The sequence below is a fragment of the Elephantulus edwardii genome, unplaced genomic scaffold (genome assembly GCF_000299155.1).
Source record: "Elephantulus edwardii isolate Elephantulus edwardi_28Jun2011 unplaced genomic scaffold, EleEdw1.0 scaffold00064, whole genome shotgun sequence".
Classification (NCBI taxonomy): Eukaryota; Metazoa; Chordata; class Mammalia; order Macroscelidea; family Macroscelididae; genus Elephantulus; species Elephantulus edwardii.
This window is the reverse complement of record NW_006399814.1, coordinates 226,201-238,249: the sequence shown is the minus strand read 5'-3', so window position 1 is coordinate 238,249 and position 12,049 is coordinate 226,201. Positions and strand designations below refer to the sequence as shown.

General features: G+C 41.0%; 1 pseudogene; it reads left to right on the top strand.

Annotated features, from left to right (window-relative positions):
- The first annotated feature begins 2,856 nt into the window (after positions 1–2,856).
- LOC102861865 lies at positions 2,857–4,573 on the top strand (annotated as a pseudogene).
- Positions 4,574–12,049: the final 7,476 nt, after the last annotated feature.

The following is a 12,049-nucleotide window of genomic DNA, read 5'->3' as shown; positions in this document are numbered from 1 at the left end:
GGTTATCTCTGACTCCAACCTGCTTTGGGCTGATTCTGATTCACTCTCCTCCCCCTGAAGCTAGACACCTTTTGGGGCTAGTGTCTTACAGTTTCAATGCCCTCAATGATGTGAGACGTGACTGACCCGAGGGAGACATTTGCTCGCCTGGGGGCTCATGGGGTGGGGGATGTAGAGTGCTGGGGATGGAATTTTATAAAATTTAGGGTACTCAAACAAACTTGAGGCTGTTTATGCTCTGGTAGAAAAAAAAGCAGATTTCTATCTATATATTATGAACTGCTCTATTCTAAGACATCTAGAAAGACTGACTAAAAGTTAATATACACTATTTTAGTGTATAATTCACTCCAAATCATTGCTGTTGAGTCAGAACCAACTCCTAGCTGACCCAGGTTTCCGAGGCTCAAAGTTGAATGGGAAGAGATTACTTACTTTTCTCCTGAGGAGCCACCTTGGTGGCTCTAGAACCACCAAAGAGGTGTGTCCCTGGGCTTAACACTGCAATGCCCTGTGGAATATGCCACCAGACCTCCCTTTTGAATGTATGGTGGTGGTGTTAGATGCTGTCAAGTTGAGTATGACACATAGTGACTCTATGAACAACAGACCTGAACTCTGTCCTGTTCTGTGCCGTCCTCATCATCTCTGACATACTTGAGCCCATTGCTGCAATCACTGTGTCAATTCATCTTTTGGGGCCTTCTTTCACTGACCATCCACCTTTTCAATCATGGTGTCTCCAAGGAATTGCCTTTCCTAACAATATAAGTATGTGAGATGAAGCTTACTATCTTAGTCTCCAAGGACTTTCTCTAAGATACATCTGTTTGTTCTTTTGACAGTCCATGAGGTAGTATCTTCTCCAGCACCACAATTTAAAGGCATAGATTCTTATTTTGTCATCCTTATCCATTGTCCGAATCTCAGATGCATAAAAAGTGATTGAAAATTCCACTACCTGAATCAGGCACACCTTAGTCTTCAAACTGACATCATCACTTCTCAGTGCTGACACTATTTTGACTTTGGAAAATTCCTTAGCAACAGACTTCCCTAGTGTGATACCTTTTAATCTCTTGAATGATGGTGCAAACTTTGTTGCTTGTGGATTCAAGCAACATGAAATCACTAACAATTTCGATTTTTTCACCATCTATCATGATGTTGCCTATTGGCCCAATGATTTTCTTTAGCAAGTGTTTCAAGTCCTTCTTACTTTCCGCAAGTAAAGTCATGTAATTTGCATAATGCAGGTTATTGATGACTCTCTCCTATTCTGATGCCACATTTTTCTTCATAGGGTCTAGCTTTTGGAATGATTACCATACAGATTTAAAAGGTATTGAGAAAGGATATAGCCCTGATGCATACCTTTCCTGATTTTAAATCATGCAGGGGTCCTTTGCTCTGTTTGGACAATAGTCTGTTGGTCTAGGTATAGGTTATATATGAGCATGACTAATGGATTTCCATTCTTCTCAATGTTAATCATAGTTTGTTAGGATCCCTAGAGTCAAATGCCTTTGCATTGTCAATAAAACACAAATAGACATTCTTCTGGTATTCTCTGCTTTTTGCCAAGATCTGTCTGGCATTGGCAATAATACTCCTGGTGCTATGGCCTCTTCAAAGAATACAGCCTTCAATGTGGATTGTATTTCAATGTCAAGAGCACAAAGATTCTTATCGTGGGACTGATAGACAACATAATGATAGATGAAGAAAAGATTGAAACTGTCAGGAACTTCATCTTACTTGGATCCACAATTAGCACACTTGGTACCACCAGTTAGGAAATGAGGAGACGTATTGCACTGGGAAAATTGGCGATTGGGGACATCTCTAAATTATTGAGGAGTAATGATGTCAGTTTGAGGACTAAGGTGCACCTGATTGCGGCCATAGTATTTCTCATTTCTTGCTATGTATCTGAGAGCTGGATAATGGATAAGGATGACAGAAGAATGTCTCATGGACTGCCAGAAGAACAAATAAATGTATCTTGGAGAGGATGCAGCCATAGTACTCTTCAGAGACAAAAATGATGAAGCTTTGCCTCACATTCTTTGGTCGTATTGCCAGGTTTTTTTATTGTTGTTAGATGCCATGGAGTCAAGTACGACTCATGGCAACCCTACGAACAAGAGATCTGAACCCTGTTCTAACCTGTGCCATCCTCACATTTCCTCCGACTACAAGGGCCCATTGCAGGAGCCACTGAGTCAATACACTTGGCTGAGGGTCTTCCTCTTCTTTACGGAGGAAAGCATCATGTCCCTCTCCAAGGAATAGCCTATTCTAGCAACATGCCTGGTGACGGTGAAGCTGTTGACAGTTTCAATCTCTTCTCCATTCAACATGATGTTGCCTATCAGTCCATTGTTAAGAGTTCCTGTTTTCTTGACATTGTGGTGCAACCCATACCAAAGGCTGCATGTTGCTAGGAGGGCCTATTCCTTGGTGATGGACATGATGCTCAGAAAGGTATAGGGTCAGCAAAGGAGATGGCTAGGTGGATTGACACGACTGCCACAAAGGGTTGTAATGTGTGAGGAAGTGTGAAGATGGCACAAGATAGGACAGGGTTCAGACATGTTCAAATGATTGCTATGGCTCATATTTGATGACACCTAAGAACAACAACAACAACAATGGCCTCTTCTCCAATTCTGATGCCATATTGTTAATGAGGAAGACTCAACAACAACCTGTGTTATGCAGATGACACAACCCTGCTTGCTGAAACTGAGGAGGACCTGAAGAGTTTCCTGCAGAAGGTCAAGGACTGCAGCCTTCAATATGGACTGAAGATCAACATAAGAAAACGAAGATGGTCCACCCCTGGGTGCCATCATGGTGGATATGGCCAGTCATGTGCTCCCAGCTCTAGTCTTAAAATCCTATCCTAGATGTTCATTTCCATGAAGGTGCTCATCCAGATGGGATATGAGCCTCTACTTCCAACAATAGGATGGAATATGTTTGAACCACAAGTATGTCAGCTTCTTGGTCTCTTTTGTTAAGCATGATGCACTGCCAGCATCAACAGAAAGTGGAGCTTGTTCATCAGTCTAGCTCCTAGGCTGTGTTCAGGAGTCCTTGGAACTGTGGTCCATGGTAGAGTATACAGCATTACCAGGAGTGTGAGAAGGCAGAGGAATTAGGACCTGGAGGTACTCAGAGAGATAGCTCGTTTTCCTTTGACAGAGTTATCAGGGAGATAACAATGATGGGTCGTTCTGCAGGTACCCTAATCACACATCCCTTTCCATCTGATCATTCTGAGAACAGTGGTATAGTTTATTGGCAGAGAATCCAAATGCTATGAACTTTGTGACTCCATAGTAATCACCTAATGTGAAGAGGGCATCCTAGGATTCTTTTAAATTAATTTTAATGAAAGTTTACAGAGACTTAGGGTTTCCATTCATTCATTGTTGCACTTTTCTCCCTGTCCACCCCTCCCCCCAATTTGCTCTTCTCTTTGAAAAGTAAAAGAAAAGCTCTTTCATTGTTATGCAATCCCTCCCCCAAAGTCCACTCCACTGTGCAGCCTTTATTCTGGACTCCTGACATGCCAATAATACCTAATCATATATCCCTTTAAACAGTTCTCTCCCTCATCTCTTTCAATGCAGTATACATTATTTATCCCCTCTTTCTCTGTCTTCCCTCAACCCCAGCGTCAGTCCTGTTTTACAACAGTGGCTCTACACAATATTTATCCTTTTGTGATTGAGATATTTCACTCAGCATAATGTCTTCCAGGGTCACCCATTTTGTATAATATTTCATGTGTTCCTTGTTTTTCAATGCAACACAGTATTCCATTGTGTGAATATACCAGAGCTTCTCTATCCATTCGTTTGTTGGCACTTGGGTTGTTTCCAACTCTTTGCTATTGTGAACAAAGCCACAGTAAACATGGGTGTGCTTATATTTGCTTGGGTGGTGGTTATGGTTTCTTTAGGGTATATTCCCAGTAGTGGAATTGCTGGGTCAGATGGTATTTCTATTTGTAACTTTTTGAGAAAGCGCCATGTAGCCTTCTATAGTGGTTGCACCATTTTACACACCCACCAACAGTGAAAGAAGGGTTCCAGTTTCTCCGCAACTTCGCCAGCATTTGTGGCTTGCTATTCTGTTAAATTTTGCTATTCTTACATGAGGTGATATCTCATAGGGTGTTTTGCGGTTCTTATTCCTTGCCTCCTAAGTGACGTCATTGCCGTGTGGCTCTATAACTCATGGGCTTAGCCTGTCAGTACTTATGCACTGGATGGTAGGGTTTCTAACATGAGTGAAATGAAGAGTTAATCTCAAGCTGTCACAGGATTATTATTTTTTCCCAGAATGCTGACCTACACGTTTTGCCTATGTCTAATCTTATGGCTGTCAACAACTATGGGCTTACTGGTGGATCTTCTCCTTACACCCCAATATACACTTCTTGGATAGATTGTTGGTGAATGCCACGAAAAGAGGGAAATATAAGCCAAGAAAATAGCTTATTTTTCTGAAGGTCCCCTTTGGGAAGACTTACTGTTGTGATCTGATAATATTAATTTGAAGATGTGAGGCTGGAACACAGATGCACCAAATTGTGGAAGAGAATGCTGATTTCTATACAGTGTGATGTGCATTTATAAAATAATAACTTAATCTTGGGAAACCAGGCTGCTTCTTGGAGGCAAGAGTTGTGAGGCTTCATCTGACATACTTTGGGTATGTTGCCAGGAGGGACCAGTCCTTGGAGAGGAACATTATGCTTGGGAATGTGGAGGAACAGCAAAAGAGAGGAAGACCTTTGATGAAATGGACTGATTCAGTGACTGGAGTATTAAGAGTAGATGTGCCAGAGACAATAAAGTTGGCACAGGATAGAGCAGATTTCAGGGCTATTGTAGATAGGGTCACTATGAGCTGCAAGTGACTCAACAGCACATAGCAGTGGCAACAATAACAACCAATCTTGGGAAAATGGGAAAAAAGAAAAAGATTTTCACTACTGGGACAGTTGGCAAGTACCAGGGTAGATGGAGAAGAGATTGAGATTGTTAACAATTTCAGCTTGCTCAGTTCCACAGTCAACACTCTTGGCACTAGTAGTAGTCAGGAAATCGAAAGACAAATTGCATTGGCAAAATCTGCTTTGAAGGACCTCTCCAGAGTGCTAAAGAGCAATGATGTCAGTCTAGAGAGTAATGTCATGGTCTTCACAGTTACTTGCTATGCATCAGAGGTTTAAATGATAACCAAAAATGACAGTAGAAGAATTGAAGCCTTTGAATTGTAGTGCTGGAGTACTGAACATAACATGGAGTGCCAAGAAAACTAACAGGTCTGTTCTGGAGAGGGTGAAACCAAATTGCTCCTTGAAGGCAAGGATTTTGAGGCTCAGTCTCATATACTTTGGGTATGTTGCCAGGTGGAGCAGTCCCTGGAGAAGGACATCACATTTAGAAGGATTGGAGGACAGTGCAGGAGAGGAAGATGCTAGATGAGATGGGTAGACTCAGTAACTGGAGTAATGGGGTCAGGTGTGTTGGAAACAGTGAGACTGGCTTAGGAGAGGGCAGAGTTCAGAGCTGTTATGCACAGGGTCACTATGATTTGCTGTTGACTCAGCCTCACATAACAAAATGGCCCCTTCTAAACCTACCTTGAACTCCCAGCAGTTATGTCAAAGGACTATTTAAAAAATTTTTTTTCTACTAGTTTATTTGACGGCACTTAACAACAACAACAACAGCAGCAGCATAGAGAGAAACCAGTTGGCTTAGTAGACAGAAAGTCATGCTCCCAAGCCAAAGGTGGGTGACTCTACTCTGCAGCCCTCAGGCCTGCCTTTAATTGTTTTTTGGTGAAACATTCTTCTTCCACTTGCTGTATAGAGGTAATTCGTGTTTGCTGTGAAGCTGAACACTGTGACACTGATGAGTCAAATGTGAGAATGGTTTCCCATGGTGGACAGTGTTTGGTGGAGCTCCTTGATTAAAACAAGCTTGGAAGCAGGAGTAGCATCCACTTCCACAATAGCTTGCCTCTGGAAACCCTATGAACCTGGAGAAAGGACAAAAGTTATACAGGTGTCCAGGTCTTTCATTCATAGGGTGGCTATGAGTCGCCTATGACTTGACGGCACTTAACAACAACAACAACAACAACAACTAGTTTATTTACAAAATTAGAGAACATTGTTTTCAAGAACAAATTCCTTCAATTTCCTTCACCCACCCACCCATCAAATTGTACAACCCCATGATTAATCCCCCTCCCCTGCAAATCCTCATCCTTCCACTTCCACCATCTCCCATCCCTCTTGGATCCTTATACTCATCCTACAATAATGGTTTTATACAATATTTATCCTTGTGGCACTGAGTTAGTTCACTCAGCGTAATGCTTTCCATTCCCTCCCAAGTAAGGTAATAATTTACAAAATCATTGTTCCCGTGTGCTGCATAGGATCCCATTGTGTGAATGTACCATAATTTCTCAATTCTTTCATTTATGGTTGGACATTTGGGGTATTTCCATGTTCTTGTGATGGTGAATAATGCTGCTATAAACATTGGCATACAAATCTCAGTTTGTGCCTCAGTTCTCATTTCCTCAGGGTATATTCCAAGTAGTGGAAGAGCTGGATCATATGGAATTTCTGTGTTCAGCTCTTTGAGGAAGCACCAAACTGCCTTCCAGAATGGTTGTTACTAAATGCTTTAGGATAATCTTCAGCAATATTTTGCTTGAATGTAATATTAATGATATTATTTGTTAATTTCCACATTCTATTTTGGATCAGCTTTCTTGGGAATGTGGACAAATGTAGATCTCTTCGAGTCTGTTGACAGACTGGAGAGTATGTCCAGGGATGCTGCATCTGCTAGATGAAACAAATCAGATGGAATCCCACCAATTCTTGGGGTCTTATTTTTGCCAATGCCTTCAGTGCAGCTTGAACTTCTCCTTTCATTGCTCTGTTCTTGATCATATAGTTGTTGATGTTCTTATGTACCGTTGAATCACTTGTGACTCATAGCGACCCTATGTACAACAACTCTGAACCCTGCTCTATCTTGAGCCAACCTTACTGTCTCTGACACACCTATCTTCATTACTCCAGTCACTTAGTCAATCCATTTCATCTATGATCTTCCCCTCCTGCACTGTCCCTCCATCCTTCCAAGCATAATGTCCCTGTCCAAAGACTGGTTCTTCCTTGTAACACGCCAAAGTATGTAAAATGGCGCTTCAGAATCCTTGCCTCCGAGGAGCAACCTGATTTCACCTTCTCTAGGACGAATCTGTTTGTTCTCTTAGCAGTCCATGATACCCTCAGTTCTCTTCTCCAGCACCACAACTCAAAGGCATCAATTCTCCTTCTATCATTCCTACTCATTGTCCAGCTTTCTGATACATAGCAAGTAATTGCATGTAATTACGAAGACCATGGCCTGGATCAGGTGCACCTTAGTTTCCAGCCTGACATCGTTGCTCTTCAGTACTCTGGAGATGTCCCTAACAGCAGGATTTCCCAATACAATTCATTTTTTGAATTCCTGGTTGCTGGTACCAAGACTGTTGATTGTGGAGCCAAGTAAACGAAAGCTGTTAACAATCTCAATCTCTTCATTATCCATCATGATGCTGCTAATTGGCCCAATGGTGAGAATATTTGTTTTCTTTTTTTATTCTTCTTCTCCTTCTCCTTCTTCATTGAGATTTTAAGAAAATCTTTGTTTTCTTGACGTTGAGCTTCAATTCATATTGAAGGCTGCAGTCCTTGACCCTCTGCAGCAAGTTTTTCAAGTCCGTCTCAGTTTCAGCAATCAAGGTTGTGTCATCTTGCATAAAGAGGTTGTTGAGTGTTCCTCCAATTCTGATGCCACATTCCTCCTCATAGAACCCATCCTCCCAGATGATCTGTTCTGCATATAAGTTGAAAAAGTATGGAGATAGGATACATCCCTGGCATACACTCTTCCTGATTTTAAACAATGCAATGTTTGCTTGCTCTGTTCTGATGATTGCCTCTTGGTCCGAGTATAGGTTTTGTATAAGCTCAATCAAGTGTTCTGGGATTCCCATTCTTCTAAGAGTTAACCACAGTTTATTACGATCCACACAGTCAAATACCTTTGCATAATCAATGAAACACATATAGACATTCCTCGCTACTCTCTGCTTTTGGCCAAGATCCATCTAACATTAGTTATAAAATCCCTAGAACCACGACCTCTTCTAAATCCAGGCTGCACATCTGGCAGTTCTGGGTTGATGACATTGTTTGATAATTTCTGCACTTTGTTGGGTCACCTTTCTTTGGAATGGGAACAGATATAGATCTCTTCCAGTCAGTTGGCCAGGGAGTTGTCATCCAGATTTCTTGGCACAATGTGGTGAGCAGATCCAGTGCAGCATCTGTTTGTTGAAATAAATCAATTGGTATGCCATCAATTCCTGGGACCTTGTTTTTTACCATTTTCTTCAGAGCAGCTTACATTTCTTCCTTCATCACCACAGGCTCTTGCTCATACATTGTTTCATGAAATTCATCTGTGTCAGATCATATGATACTTTCTGAAATATTTCTGTGCCAGCCATTTCTTTTTGGTATTCTTTCCATCTTTTGTTGATGCTTGGATAACTTAAGATTTTGACCATAATATCTATCAGTACTGCAAATTGAATCTTGGACTTGCTTTTCAATTCTCCCAGCTTAAGAAATGCCTAACGAGCTCTTCCTTTTTTGTTCTCTGACTCTAGCTGTTTGCACATTCTGTTATATTACTCTGCTTTGTCTTTTGGAACTGCCCTTTGATATCTTCTGCTCATCTCTTTCACCTCTGCATCTCTTCCCTTTGTTCTGATTTTTCGACACTCAGGTGCAATTTTCATAGTCTTTTCTGGCATCTGTTTTGGTCTTTTCTTTCTCTTCTGTCTTTGTAATAACCTTTTGCTCTTTTCATCGATAATTCCCTTGATGTCATCATAGAACTCGTCTGGTCTTCAATCATCAGTGTTCAGTCCCTCAAACCTATTCTTTAGATGATTTTTAAATTCAGATGGTATAGACACAAGATCTTATGTTGGTTCTCATGGAACTATTTTAATCTTATTCAACTTCATTTTAACTTGCACATGAGTAATTGTGATTGTATTTCACCATCAGCACCTGGCCTAGTTTTATGACTGATATTGAGTGTCTCTGATGATTCTTTCCACATATGTAGTCAATCAGATTCTTGTGCAGTCCATCAGTTGAGGTCCAAGTGTATAGCCACCATCTGCGTTTCTTAAAAAAGATATTTGAGAGGGGCAGATTCCAAGATGGCAGCAGTGGAGAAAGCAGTGTGAGGAGCTGGAGAAGCAGAAAGCTGTATAGAAACAGGCCACTACAGAGACCATCACAGTGCACTGAGACTGACTCACTGCGACATGGACAGTAGGAAGTATTTGAGTCAGAGATTTTATTAAAATAATTACTTTGGGAGCTACAGGAGCATCAAACAATAGGCCTTGGCTGAAGCTGGAAGCCACCAGCTGAGTTGCTGTGGGACCCATCCACCAGGAGAAAGAAGGTTAGTGGGAAATTGACTGAGTTCTCTTAAGCCCCACTAGGAGCAAGCGGGCCAGTTGGAATTTGACTGAGATTGGGCAGGCCTGTAGAAATTTAACTCAGTTTTATTGGGCACCACCAACTGCCCAGGAGAACACCCAGGTGCAATCAGGCCAGTAGGAATTTGACTGAGTTTTCATGGACACCACAGACCAACCAAAAGTGAGTGGGTCACTGGGAAGTTGACTGAGTTTTCTTAAACCCTGCTGGACCCAGGGCCCTGCTGGGACAGGGGCAACTGGGTGAGGGCACCTGGGTGAGGGACACTGGGCAAGGACTATTGAGCTAGAGCCACTGGGTGGGAAACGGACAACTGGAATTTGAGTAGGGACCCCACTCATGAGCACACTGGACAGCTGAAACCTGAGTGAGGTCCCCACAAATGGCTGACCCACCCTAGTGATTGCTGCCCCTCCCCATGCCTGCCCTGTCCCCATTCGGCTCAACACCTGTGCCTACACATCCAGTCAATCAATTTGCCTTTAATCCGGAGCACTTTGATCTCACTTAGCTACAAGAGGCTGCTCTCATAGGCCCTGAATAGAACATTCCCTTGAGTCAGAAGTTCAGAGAAAAAGGCTGGTGGGGTAGCTGCCCAACTGATTTCTAGAGCATTGTTTTCAGATCAAGAACCTATCAATGTTTTGAAGGAAATAAGCTATCCCACACACTACACAAGTGCAAAGCAAGATGTCACCCCCCAAAAGGTGACACAGTATCAATGGATTTCTTGAAGCCAGAAAGTCTGATGGAACTTTTTGACACAGAATTAAAAGAACGATTGAATATTTTTCAATGGATGAAAGACAAACTTGAAGAATTACAGGACACTACAAGCAAAAACTAGGATAAGCTTTAAAAAAATCCAAAACAATGCCAATAAAACAAACGAGGCATTAGTGGCACTGGGAAAACAAGAAACCATGATCCAAAATATGAGGTCCAATGTTTTAGATGCTGTCAACATGATGGAGTGACACATGAGCAGAGTTGAAGTTGGAACACAGAACCAGTGAAATACAAGGTAGAGTTGTCACTACTTATCTGCTAGAGCAAAAAGCAGAATCAAAACGGAAGGAAAAATAAGAAAACCTAAGAATAATGTGGGACACTATCAAGAGAAATAACATGTGCATCATTGGAATCCCAGAACAGGAAGAAGCAAGTAAAGGCACCAAAAAAGTTGTGGGGAAATTACTAGAGGAAAACTTCCCTGGCATAACGAAAAATGAGGGAATATATATTCAAGAAGCTAAGCAAAACCTCAAAAGAAAAACACCAAGACATGTCATAGTTAAATTTGCCAGAATCAAAGATAGGAGAGAATTCTGAAAACAGTGAGGGAAAAACAAAGAGTAACCTGTAAGGGAGAGCAGATAAGATTAAGTGCCAGTTTCTCAGCAGAAAGGAAACAGTGGAGGGACATATATCAAACAATCAAAGAATACAACTGTCAACCAAGAATACTGTACCCAGCAAAATTATCCGTCAAATATGGAGGAGAGATCAAGATATTCCCAGAAAAACAGAACCTAAGGGAGTTTGTAAAAACAAGACCAGCGTTTCAGGAAACACTAAGAGATGTCCTTCTTGCAGAGATGCCATAGAAAGCAGCATGGAACTAGCAACAACACCAAAAATAACTCAACAAAATGATAGCAATAAAGCCCTGTCTTTCAATCACACTGAATGTGAATGGTTTAAATGCACCACTGAAGAGAAAAAAGATTGGATAAAAAGCCAAAATACATCAATATGCTGTCTACAAGAAACACACCTGAAAAATGAAGATAAAGAAGGACTAAAAGTAAAAGGATGGGGGAAAATATACCAAGCAAATGGAAACCAGAAAAAAAGCAGGAATAGTGATATTAATCTCTGATAAAATATATTTCAATGCAAAAACCATCACAACGGACAAGGAAGGTCACTCACTACATAATGTTTAAAGGGCCAATAGAACAAGAGGACATAACAGTAATAATTATCTATGCAGCAAATGAATGACCTGCAAAATATATAAAGCAAACATTAACAAAACTGAAAAAGGAAATAGACAACACTACTATAGTAATTGGAGACTTCAGTACACCTCTATCAAGAAAAGATAGAACTACCAGAAAAATACTCAACAAAGATGCTCAAGAATTAAACCACACAATAAACCAACTCAACCTCATAGATATTCATAGGCTATTGCATCCAAAGAACCCCACAGTATACATTTTTCTCCAATGTGCATGGAACATTCTCTAGAATAGATCACATTTTAAGTCACAAGGCAAGCATCAATAAATTAAAAAACATAGAAATAATTCAAAGCATTTTCTCAGACCACAATGTTACAAAATTAGAAATTAATAACACGACAATAAAGGAGAAAAAACCATACATTTGGAAGCTGAACAACATCTTGCTTGAACA